Source organism: Mustelus asterias, chromosome 15 (genome assembly GCF_964213995.1).
Source record: "Mustelus asterias chromosome 15, sMusAst1.hap1.1, whole genome shotgun sequence".
NCBI classification, from domain to species: domain Eukaryota; kingdom Metazoa; phylum Chordata; class Chondrichthyes; order Carcharhiniformes; family Triakidae; genus Mustelus; species Mustelus asterias.
In genome coordinates, this window is record NC_135815.1 from 92,141,570 (window position 1) to 92,152,277 (window position 10,708).

Consider the following 10,708-nt stretch of genomic DNA (forward strand, 5'->3'; position numbering starts at 1 on the left):
TTAACACTGCAATGAAGTTACTGTGAAATTCCCTAGATAATATAATGGACGGTAAGATCTTGGGAGTGGACACAAACTTTAGAACAAGAGGTCACAGGTATAGGTTGAGAGGTCACAGGTATAGGTTGAGAGGTCACAGGTATAGGTTGAGAGGCAGTAGATTTAAAACTGAGATGAGGAGGAACTACTTCTCATAGAGGGTGGTGAATTTGTGGAACTCGCTGCCCCAGAGCGCGGTGGAGTTTGAATCGTTGAACGGTTTCAAGGAGATAGGTATATTTCTGATTTTAAAAAACAGGCTAAAGGGATATGGGGAACAGGTGGGGAGGTGGATTTGAGACCAGAGAGAGATCAGCCATGATCTAATTGAATGGCGGAGCAGGCTCGAGGGGTTGAATTTGCCTACTCCTGCTCCTAATTCCATTGTTCCTATGTAACTCTGTTGAGATGGCTGCAACTTAACATGTGACTACGGACATTTAAACTGCGGACCATATTTAATTCTGTGGTCAGTATTTAGTTATGATGGAACAGAATAATAACAATAATAATGGGGTGGCAAGGTGACACAGCGATTAGCACTGCTGCCTCACAGTGTCAGGGACCCGGGTTCAATTCCGGCCTTGGGTGACGGCGCGGAGTTTGCACATTCTCCCCGTGTCTGCGTGGGTTTCCTCCAGATGCTCCAGTTTCCTCCCACAGTCCAAAGATGTGCAGGTTAGGTTGGTTGGCCATGCTAAATTGTCCCTTAGTGTCAGGGGATGAGCAGAGTAAATAAAGTTTAAAGTTTATTTATTAATGTCACAAGTAGGCGTACATTAACACTGCAATGAAGTTACTGTGAAAATCCTCCAGTTGCCACACTCTGGCACCTGTTCGGCTACACTGAGGGAGAATTTAGCATGGCCAATGCACTTAGCCAGCACATCTTTCGGACTGTGGGAGGAAACCGGAACACCCGGAGGAAACCCACGCAGACACAGGAAGAATGTGCAGACTCCACACAAACAATGACCCAAGCTGGGAATCAAACCCGGGTCCCTGGCGCTGTGAGGCAGCAGTGCTAACCACTGTGCCAACCCCAGGGATTAGGTGGTGTTCTGGGGATAGGGTCTGGGTGGGACTGTGCAGACTCGATGGGCCTCCTTCTGCACTGTAGGGATTTGATGATGATTCTATGAATCTAATAAGGGAACTTCACAGCCAGCTGTAAAGTTTAAACATCTCATTGTGTCAGGGTGAACAAGCATTTGAGGAATATATCACTTCTAGCCTGTTGACCTCAGAGTGCCATAATGAACTATAGGAAAATATCTGTTTTCAAGTTGAGACAGAGATAAGAGTGAATGGCCATTGTCAATTGTTATTGCATTGTGTTGGTCTGGAACGCAGAAGCATTAACCCGGCAGTCATGTGATGGAAACTAACTTTCAGGGACTGGGGAATAATTTATTTTTTATTCATTTGTGGGACATGGGCATCGCTGGTTGGGCCAACATTTATTGCCCATCCCTAGTTGCCCAAGGGCAGTTGAGAGTCAACCACATTGCTGTGGCTCTGGAGTCACATGGTAGACCAGACCGGGTAAGGACGGCAGGATATATAAAGGATATATTTATAGTGAACCTGGAAGTGCAGTCGTGAGAGAGTGTGTGCAGTGTACCCGAACAAAGATGCCGGAGTGTGGCAACTCAGGGAATTTCACAGTAACTTCATTGCAGTGTTAATGTAAGCCTTACTTGTGACTAATAAATAAACTTTTCACAACCATGAGGTATACTTGTGGCAATCAGAATAAATGTATTTTCAGGGAAGCTGGGTAAACACCATAGAATCCCTATAGTGCAGAAAGAGGCCATTCAGCCCATTGAGTCTGCACTGACTCACAGAAACAGCATCTTACCCAAGTCCATCCCCTCCCTGCCTGCCCAATCCGCACACAATTACCAGAGCTAATCCACCTAACCTACACATCATTTGGTCACTAAGGGGTAATTTAGCATGACCAATTTGTTTGCAACTTTTTCCCATGTCTTGCGTGGGTTTGCTCCGGGTGCTCCGGTTTCCTCCCACAATCCAAAGATGTGCTGGTTCGGTTGATTGGCCATGCTAAACTAACCCAAGCGTCAGGTGGATTAGCAGGGTAAATATGAGGGGTTACGAGAACAGGGCCTGGGTGGGATAGTAGTCGGTGCAGGCTCGTTGGGCTGAATGGCCTCCTTCTGCACTATAGGGATTCTATGAATCCACCTAACCTCCCACAGGCCAAAGATGTGTAGGTTAGGTGGACTAGCCATGGTAAATGTGAGGATTATGGGGATAGGGCGGCAGAGATACACTATTAGAGAGTCACTGCAGACTCGATGGGCTGGGGAGCTGCCTTCTGCACTGTAGGGATTCTATGATTCTGAGTATACTGAAATATCTTTGGACTGTGGGAGGAAACCGGAGCACCCAGAGCAAACCCACGCAGACACGGGGAGAACATACAGCCTCCTCACAGACAGTGGCCCAAGGCCGGAATTCGAACCCAGGTCCCTGGCGCTGTGAGGCAGCAGTTCTAACCAGTGTGCCACCATGCCGCATGAGGGAGAAAGGAATATAATCATTGAAACATAGAAACTAGAAGCAGGAATAGGCCATTCGACCTTCGAGCCTGCTCCGCCATTTTGATCATGACTGATCATCGAATTCAATATCCTGAATATAAATGCAGTCAGTGACACCCATATCCCACAAACAAATAAAAAGAAGTATAAACAGATGTTTAAATTATAAAACATCTACACACATGCGCACAGATGCAAAGTGAGCTGTGAAATTATTTTGTCTTATCACCAGAATCTGATTTACCAATTGGTTTCTGTTCTGTTGCAAGTGTTCTGTCGTGCTGATCTGATGAATGGCCTCATTCTCATCACAAGTTCCTATTTTCTCACGATCCGCTGCTGGAGGTTAAGTGCACTCATCTAAGCTGACACTGTGGCAAGTGCAGGTGATTGGTCAAATGACTAATGCTCTCCCTTTGAAAGTCCATCTTTCTGCAAGTTACTGCATGGTTTAATCTCATTTTTACAACTGTTAAGAAATTGGAACTGAGTCTCACGCGCTCCAGGTTCCATTACTAGGTTTAATTCATTTAGCTGTCGCAGGCAAAAAAATTCCCAGCAGCACCCATCGATCATAGAATTCCTACAGTGCAGAAGGAGGCCATTCAGCCCATTGAGCCTGCACAGGCCACCATCCCACCCAGGCCCTATTCCTGTAACCCCTCATATTTACTCTGCTAATCCCCCTGACACTAAGGGTAATTTAGCATGGCCAATCCACCTAACCCGCACATCTTTGGGCTGTGGGAGGAAACCGGAGCACCCGGAGGAAACCCACGCAGACACGGGGAAAACGTGCAAACTCCACACAGACAGTGACCTGAGGCCAGAATTGAACTCAGGTCCCTGGCGCTGTGAGGCAGCAGTGCTAACCACTGTGCCACCGTGCCACCCGGTCACAGAACAATTTGGGTCACAGAAACATAGAAACTAGAAGCAGGAGGAGGCCATTCAGCCCTTCGAGCCATACCATCATTCATTATGGTCATGGCTGATCATCAAATTCAATATCCTGATCCCCCCCTTTCCTCTCATATACCTTGGTCCCTTTAGCCCCAAGAGCTATATCTAATTTCTTCTTGAAATCAGACAACATTTTGGCCTCAACTACTTTCTGTGGGAATGAATTCCACAAAATCACCACCCTCTGGGTGAAGAAATTTCTCCTCACCTCAGCTGTAAAAGGTTTACTTCTTATCCTCAAACTATGACCCCTAGTTCTGGATTCCCCCACCATCGGGAACATTCTTTCTGAATCTACCCTGTCTAACCCTGTTAAAATTTTATAAGTTGCAATTAAATCCCCTCTCACTCTTCTAAACTCCAGTGAATATAATCCTAACCGATTCAGTCTCTTGTCATATGACAGACCTTCCTTGAATCTGATGCTATCTCTAATATAGCGTGAGGTGATGTGGGGTGGAGGAGAGGCTCGAGTGGAGCATAAAAAGCAGTGTGGACCAGTTGGGTTGAAAGGCCTGTGCTGTAAATTCTATTGAATTCTACATATGCAAATTTCTGAGTCACCATGAGTAAGAAGGTTGGTGAGATTACTATGTTTAACCTTAGTGTCGAGTTTGTTACATCGTCAACCTTGGTCAAAACTGTTTCTTCAGAAGGAACTCTTCAAATGCAGAGTTCCTTCTGAAGAAACAGTTTCTCGGCCTTTTGGCTAAGATCAAGTGTGGTCTGGATCGGATGCTGTGCTTGGTTGAGGCCATTAGGTTACATTTAAGCTTCATATTCACATGAAGCAATTTTTAAAAGCGGCATCTCGGCCTTTTGGCTAAGATGCAAATGAGATCAAGCCTTGGAGGAGGAATCCTCCCCCTCCTCCAACCAGCTTGGCTCACGTAGATCAGGCCCAAGATAGGAGTGTAGGCCCTGTCTTGTCAGCTTGGATCGGGAATGTCTCAACTTGTTGAGACTCTGAATTGGACTTGATTTGATTGAATTGGAATAAAAATACAAAAAAAAATCTCTTCAAATGCAGACAATAAACGTATAACAAAACTTACTCCAACTTATAAATCAAAGAAAGGGTTTAATAAAGAAACTTCATTGCTCCAAACTTGGGGCCTCACCCTGGGCCATTCCAAGCTTCCCACAATTCCCAACAGGTTCTTACTTATAGTGAGTCTTTGTGATATACTTAGATATACTTTGTGGGCGACACGGTGGCACAGTGGTTAGCACAGCTGCCTCACAGCGCCAGGGACCAGGGTTCAATTCCGGCTTCGAGTCACTGTCTGTGTGGAGTTTGCACATTCTCCCCGTGTCTGCGTGGGTTTGCTCCGGGTGCTCTGGTTCCTTCCACAGTCCAAAGATGCTCGGGTTAGGTTGACTGGCCTTGCTAAATTGACCCTAGTGTCAGGGGGATTAGCAGGGTAAATACGTGGGGTTACAGGAATAGGGCCTGGGTGGGATTGTGGTCAGTGTAGACTCGATGGGCCGAATGGCCTCCTTCTGCACTGTAGGGATTCTATGATTCTGTGATTCTATGAGTCAGCTCGTCAGCTGACAATCACATCATTCTGTAATTGGTTCCATGGTTTACTGGGTCAGCTGACCCTTACAACTTGTTACCATTGGTCACATTACATCTGATACAAAGTTGGCACCAGTTACATTCGAACAAATATCCACAAATCATGATGGGAGGGTGAAACCATTATTCAGTATCAAATCCTGATAAATTATATTGAGAAATATACAATTTTCTGTGTTGTCAATCCAGATTAATAAGTGAGCAAGATGCATAAACTTATCTTTTGGCTTTAAAATGGGACAATATTGGGATGATTGGCTAAATACTGGCTCCCAGCCATGTCACTGCTAACCGCAATGTACGTCCACTTTAAGTTAGAAATTGTGGCAAATTATTAAATTCAACCACTTTGTTTTGAATTCGACTCTTCAATTTGAGAAGTTACCATTTATTGACGAGTTCGTTTGTGAACTCCTTCACATTTCATCTCCAAAATTGGAAATTACTCTGATATGGATCTTTCTGTAGGAGTCAACAGCAATAGATTGGTTTCTGCGACTGAGACTTTCCCTGTGATCGCTTGGACTTTTCAACTTCTTTCTGTAGACAACGCCCGCAAGGCCTGCATTTATTGCCCATCCCTAATCATCCTTGAGAATGTGGTGGTGAGCCACTTCCTTGAGTTGCTGCGGACTGCACAGTGTAGGTAAACCCAGAGTGCTGTTAGGAAGGGAGGTTCAGAATTTGGATCCACTGAATGAATGAGTGAATGAAGTGAATGAGCAACAATATAGTTCCAAATCAGGATGGTGTGTGATAAATTAATCAAATAATAATTTAAAGATATTTTAAATGCTATTAGTGGGCCCAGGACTGAAATCTCCAGACCCGCCACCATCTCCCTGCACCCCACCCCCCCCCCCAACCGCCAGTGCCTCTCCACTTTCGGGGAGCAAGCAGTCCAACCCCGCTGGAATGAAGGGGGAGCAATCGAGGCTCCCCAAAGGGTCAGGGGCCGGGGGGGGATGTGACCCATGAGCATTACCAACTTGGCAGTGGCAGCCTGGGCCCCTGGCACTGCCCAAGGGGCAAAGTGCCAATGCTCAGAAGGCACCTTGGTGCTGCCCATTGGGCAATGGGGCAGTGCCAAGGGGGCAGGGTCTAATAGGGACGGGGCCACAGGAGGTGGGGCTTGATGGGGCTGGGCCTAATATGGGGGAACAGTAGGGATGGGGGGTCCTGCTGCCTTTGGGATTGAGCAGAACAAGGGAGGCCAACAATCGGGGCATCGAGATTGGGGGGTGTCGAGGCTGCAGGGGTTGGGGGTCTGCCGGGGGGGTCAGGGCTGCCGGGGGTTAGAGGGCGAGATCGGGCGGTTGATCGGAGTTGGTGGGAGGATGATTGAGGTGGGCAGGTGGCGGGGGAGCGAAACTGGCCCGCCTCAATCACCCACTTGGGGGCCAGCAATCGGGCCATAGGGGAGTTGGAGGGCTGGCTTTGTGGGGGTCTGAGCGCTGGCCAGTGATCGAGCTGGCCAGCAATTGGGAGGCTGGCACTGTGCATTCGCCAATCTCGGCGCTGACAGATCGGCACACGCGGAGTGACCCGCTCTGCACTATGCTGCTGGCCTCTCCAGCGGGAATAGGCCCTGGCCACAGCTTTCTGGACTGATTTACGCTAATGCACTCTGCAGTGCGGGTGTGTGGGAGATTCATTTTGAAACCCCCGCTGAAAAAAACAGTTTTTACGCGAATTTGACACTCAAGAGTTTTTTTGGGAGAATGCCGGCCAGTGTTGGTGCTTGGAGTGTGTTCCTCTGTTGATGCATGGACGTTGGGGGTGGTTTGTATTCTTAGGGCCTGTCCGCCTTTCTCTCCTCCTCGCCTGCTCCTCAGAAACCTTCTTCTCTCTGCCAGCTTCTTCATGCTTCTCCTTCTCTCTGCTGTATCACTGTGAGCACATACACTCGAAGCCTATCTGTTGCTTCCTTACAAGAGCCGTTTCCATCTCTTTTGCCTTGCGCCTTCATCTCTTTTGTCATTTAATCACTCCTGCCCCTCCATCCTATTGCAGGCAATTCCTTTTCCTTTTTTTCTTGTCCTCCACTCTTTCCTGTCCCCCTGAATCTGCATCAGCTTAAAAACTATTAATCCACAGAATCCCTACAGTGCAGGAAGAGGCTCTGCAGGATCATCACATCTGTGAGTGGAGAGAGGGTTAAGCACAGGTTGAGGCTGTCATCATGTGTGCGGAACTTGGCTATCTGTTTTTCTCGGCGCTCCGAAAGCTTGTGCTGCCAAATAAACCTGTTGGACTTTAACCTGATATTGTGAGCCTTCCTACTGTGCATTCTCCATCTTGCCACCTCTCCCCTTCCCCATCAACTCCCCCACCACCCCCCCCCCCCCACTTCAGGGGACTGTCTTAACAATCTGTACCTCTGTTCTGCCATTCACACATTCTGATCCCTTAATGGACACTTTTAGCACCTTTCTCAGCCTTCTTCACCCTCATTTACATTCCCTTTGTCCAATTCCAGCCCTTCCTGCACCCTCATAATATAAATCTCTTCTGATTCTCTTTGCTCTCTCAGCTCTGACGAAGGATCATCCAGACTCGAAACGCTGCCTCTATTCTCTCTCCACAGATGCAACCAGACCGGCTGAGATTTTCCAGCATTTTCCGTTTGTGTTTCAGATTCCAGCATCCGGGGCATTTTGCTTTGAGCAGAATGGCTATACGTTATGCAGCCAAACAATGAAAAGGGAAAATCTGGCAGGGTATATCACTGGTGGTTGATCGTGCTGTTGCCCGTGCCAAAGTTGTATCTCACCCCCAGTATTTTACCCCATTATCCTTGGGCTGGTGTTTACAGGACTGTATTTACAAGATGTTCTAACCATTTCCTCTTCTTTTGCATTCTTTTACAAGTGACAGTTCACCAGCAAGAATACGCATTAATAAACCAACAGATCTACTCCAAAACCTGAGAATGTAATCTCAGTTTAAAGTTTATTTATTCGTGTCACAAGTAGGCTTCCGTTAACACCTCAATTAAGTTACTGTGAAAATCCCCTAGTCGCCAGTTCGGGTAACACTGAGGGAGAATTTAGCGTGGCCAAAGCATCCTAACCAGCACGTCTTTCGGACTGTGGGAGCAATCCGGAGCACCCGGAGGAAACTCATGCAGACATGGGGAGAACGTGCAAACTCCACACAGTGATCCAAGCCGGGAATCGAACCCAGGTCCCTGGCGCTGTGAGGCAGCAGTGCTAACCACTGTGCCACCTGGCTGCCCCAATTCTGGGGTAGTGCTGCATTCCTGATGATAAGATAACATCTCTCTGTTTCATCGAATCATAGAATTATACAGAGCAGGAGGAGGTCATTCGGCCCACCGAGTCTGCACAGATCACAATCCCACCCTGGCCCTATGCCCATAGCACCATGTATTTACCCCAGCCAGTCCCCCTGACACTATGGGGCAATTTAGCACAGCAAATCCACCTAACCCACACATCTTTGGACTGTGGGAGGAAACTGGAGCACCCGGAGGAAACCCATGCAGACATGGGGAGAATGTGCAGGCTCTGCGCAGACAGTGACCCAAGCCAGAATTCGAACCCAGGTCCCTGGTGCTGTGAGGAAGCAGTGCTAACCCCACTGTGCCACTGTGCCCCTGTGCCGCCCATTTTTGTGTGTATGGGTATGATTTCATAAGATTCTTCAAAGAGACCAGGGCCGCCGTTTTTCCAGGACTGAATAGGTGTCAGGGCGCACACTGGACTGCAACCGTCCCACACCGAGTCATTTTTTGGGAGAGTGGTGAGTTACGCGCCAGTTCTGGGAGGGGCGGGTCCTAACCACACAGGTGAACCCAGCTGCAAAGTGACTGGGCACCATCTTGGAAGAGCGCCCCAATCTCACGGTGCGCTAGGAGACCCCTTCCCTCCCCTCATGGACATTGGGAGACCCTCTCCACCTTCATTGGCAGGCGGCATGTTTCACCACCCCTTCCCCAACATGGATTGCCGCCATCAAGGCATTGGGGTGCTCCCAATGGGGACCTCCTTCAGGACCCCTGATTTGCCCCCTTCAAGTTTCGCCCCTGCATGAGTCCCCCTGCATGACCCCCTTACATAGATTCCCTGCATAGCCCCTGCTGCATAGCCCTCCATTATAGATCCCCGTGATAGCCCGCCATCTTGGCCTCCACCCCTCCACCCACAATCATAGCTCCCCCTCCCCCCATCATTATAGCCCGCCCCTCCTCCTGTCATAGCCCCCATTCAGACCCCTCTCCCACTCAGGCTCCAACCCCGCTCAGGTCCCACCCTCTTGCCATTGCCCCAGCACACTGCCAGTGCCCACATGGCACTGCTAGTGTGTCAGGCGGGCACTGCTAGATGGGCACTGCCCAGCCACATCCCCGAGCACATGAGGGCTTCAATGGTCCTCGAGCCCCCTGGCATGGCCATCATGTCAGCTCTTCACAAGTGGGGTCCACCCGTTGCACCCGAAGATCCCAGGAGTTGGGAGAATTCGGCATCGAATGGGCTATGCGTATTTAAATGCTACTTTAAATATGCTAATTGGCCTAATCCGGTTTGCACCACTAGAAAGGGACCGGGGCAAGTGCAAACCGTATGGCATTGGATGTGAAACCGGTTTTTGGGCCTGCACGCAATTTCTTGCGACCTGCGCGATCTACACCAGGCGCATCGAGGCAGGAAAATCGCCCCCAAGGTGGGGGCCAGGAATCCTGACCAATAACCCGGCCACAGATATTAAATTCATATCATTCGCTGTTTAATTCGGCTGACCTAGCTGCCAGCAGTCACTGAATCATAGAAGCAACTCACCAGTTGTGAAGTGTTTGGTAAGGACATGATAAGGCACATCCTCACATATACGTGCGGAAACTCACACAGATTAATTGATCAATTTGCATCAGCTGCGCTGGGATAAGCCACTGGGATTTTCCCATGTTGTAAAACTCCCACAGAACTGCATCGGGAAATTTCTATCCTGAAACACCTTGCAATATAGATGGTGGTCGTGTTCACTCAGAGGGTCAGGTTCCTGTGACTACATACACTTTTCACATGTGCTTGTAGCCCAGAGCTCTGAACTGCAATGGCCAAAGCTCCATTGTTCTTTCCATCACCAGGATTCTCTCCCACTCTCACCACCAACCTGTTTGGAAGGATTTGCAGGTTGATACTTAACCCGTTTGACCGCGTTATCTACACATTTTCATTGACCAACAAGTCATGGGGTGGGATTCGAACCCAGAATTAGTGGCTCAGAGGCAGAACACTGCACCACAAGACCTCTGATTGGAAAGATAATGTAAAGCAATCAGCAAAAGGCATCTTGTTGCATCATAGAGAGTGCAAACATCCTCACCAACATCCCTACAGTGGAAGTGCTGGCAGCTACCTTCTCTTGAGTTGTGGTAACTCAATCTTACATGCGTCTTTGGTAACATGCATGTATAAAATTCATAGCAACTTGGATGCGCTGAGCGACACACGGGCCTAGGTAAGATGCTCTTTCGGAGAGTTAGTGCAACTACGATGGGCCAAATGACCTCCTTCTATCAGGTGAA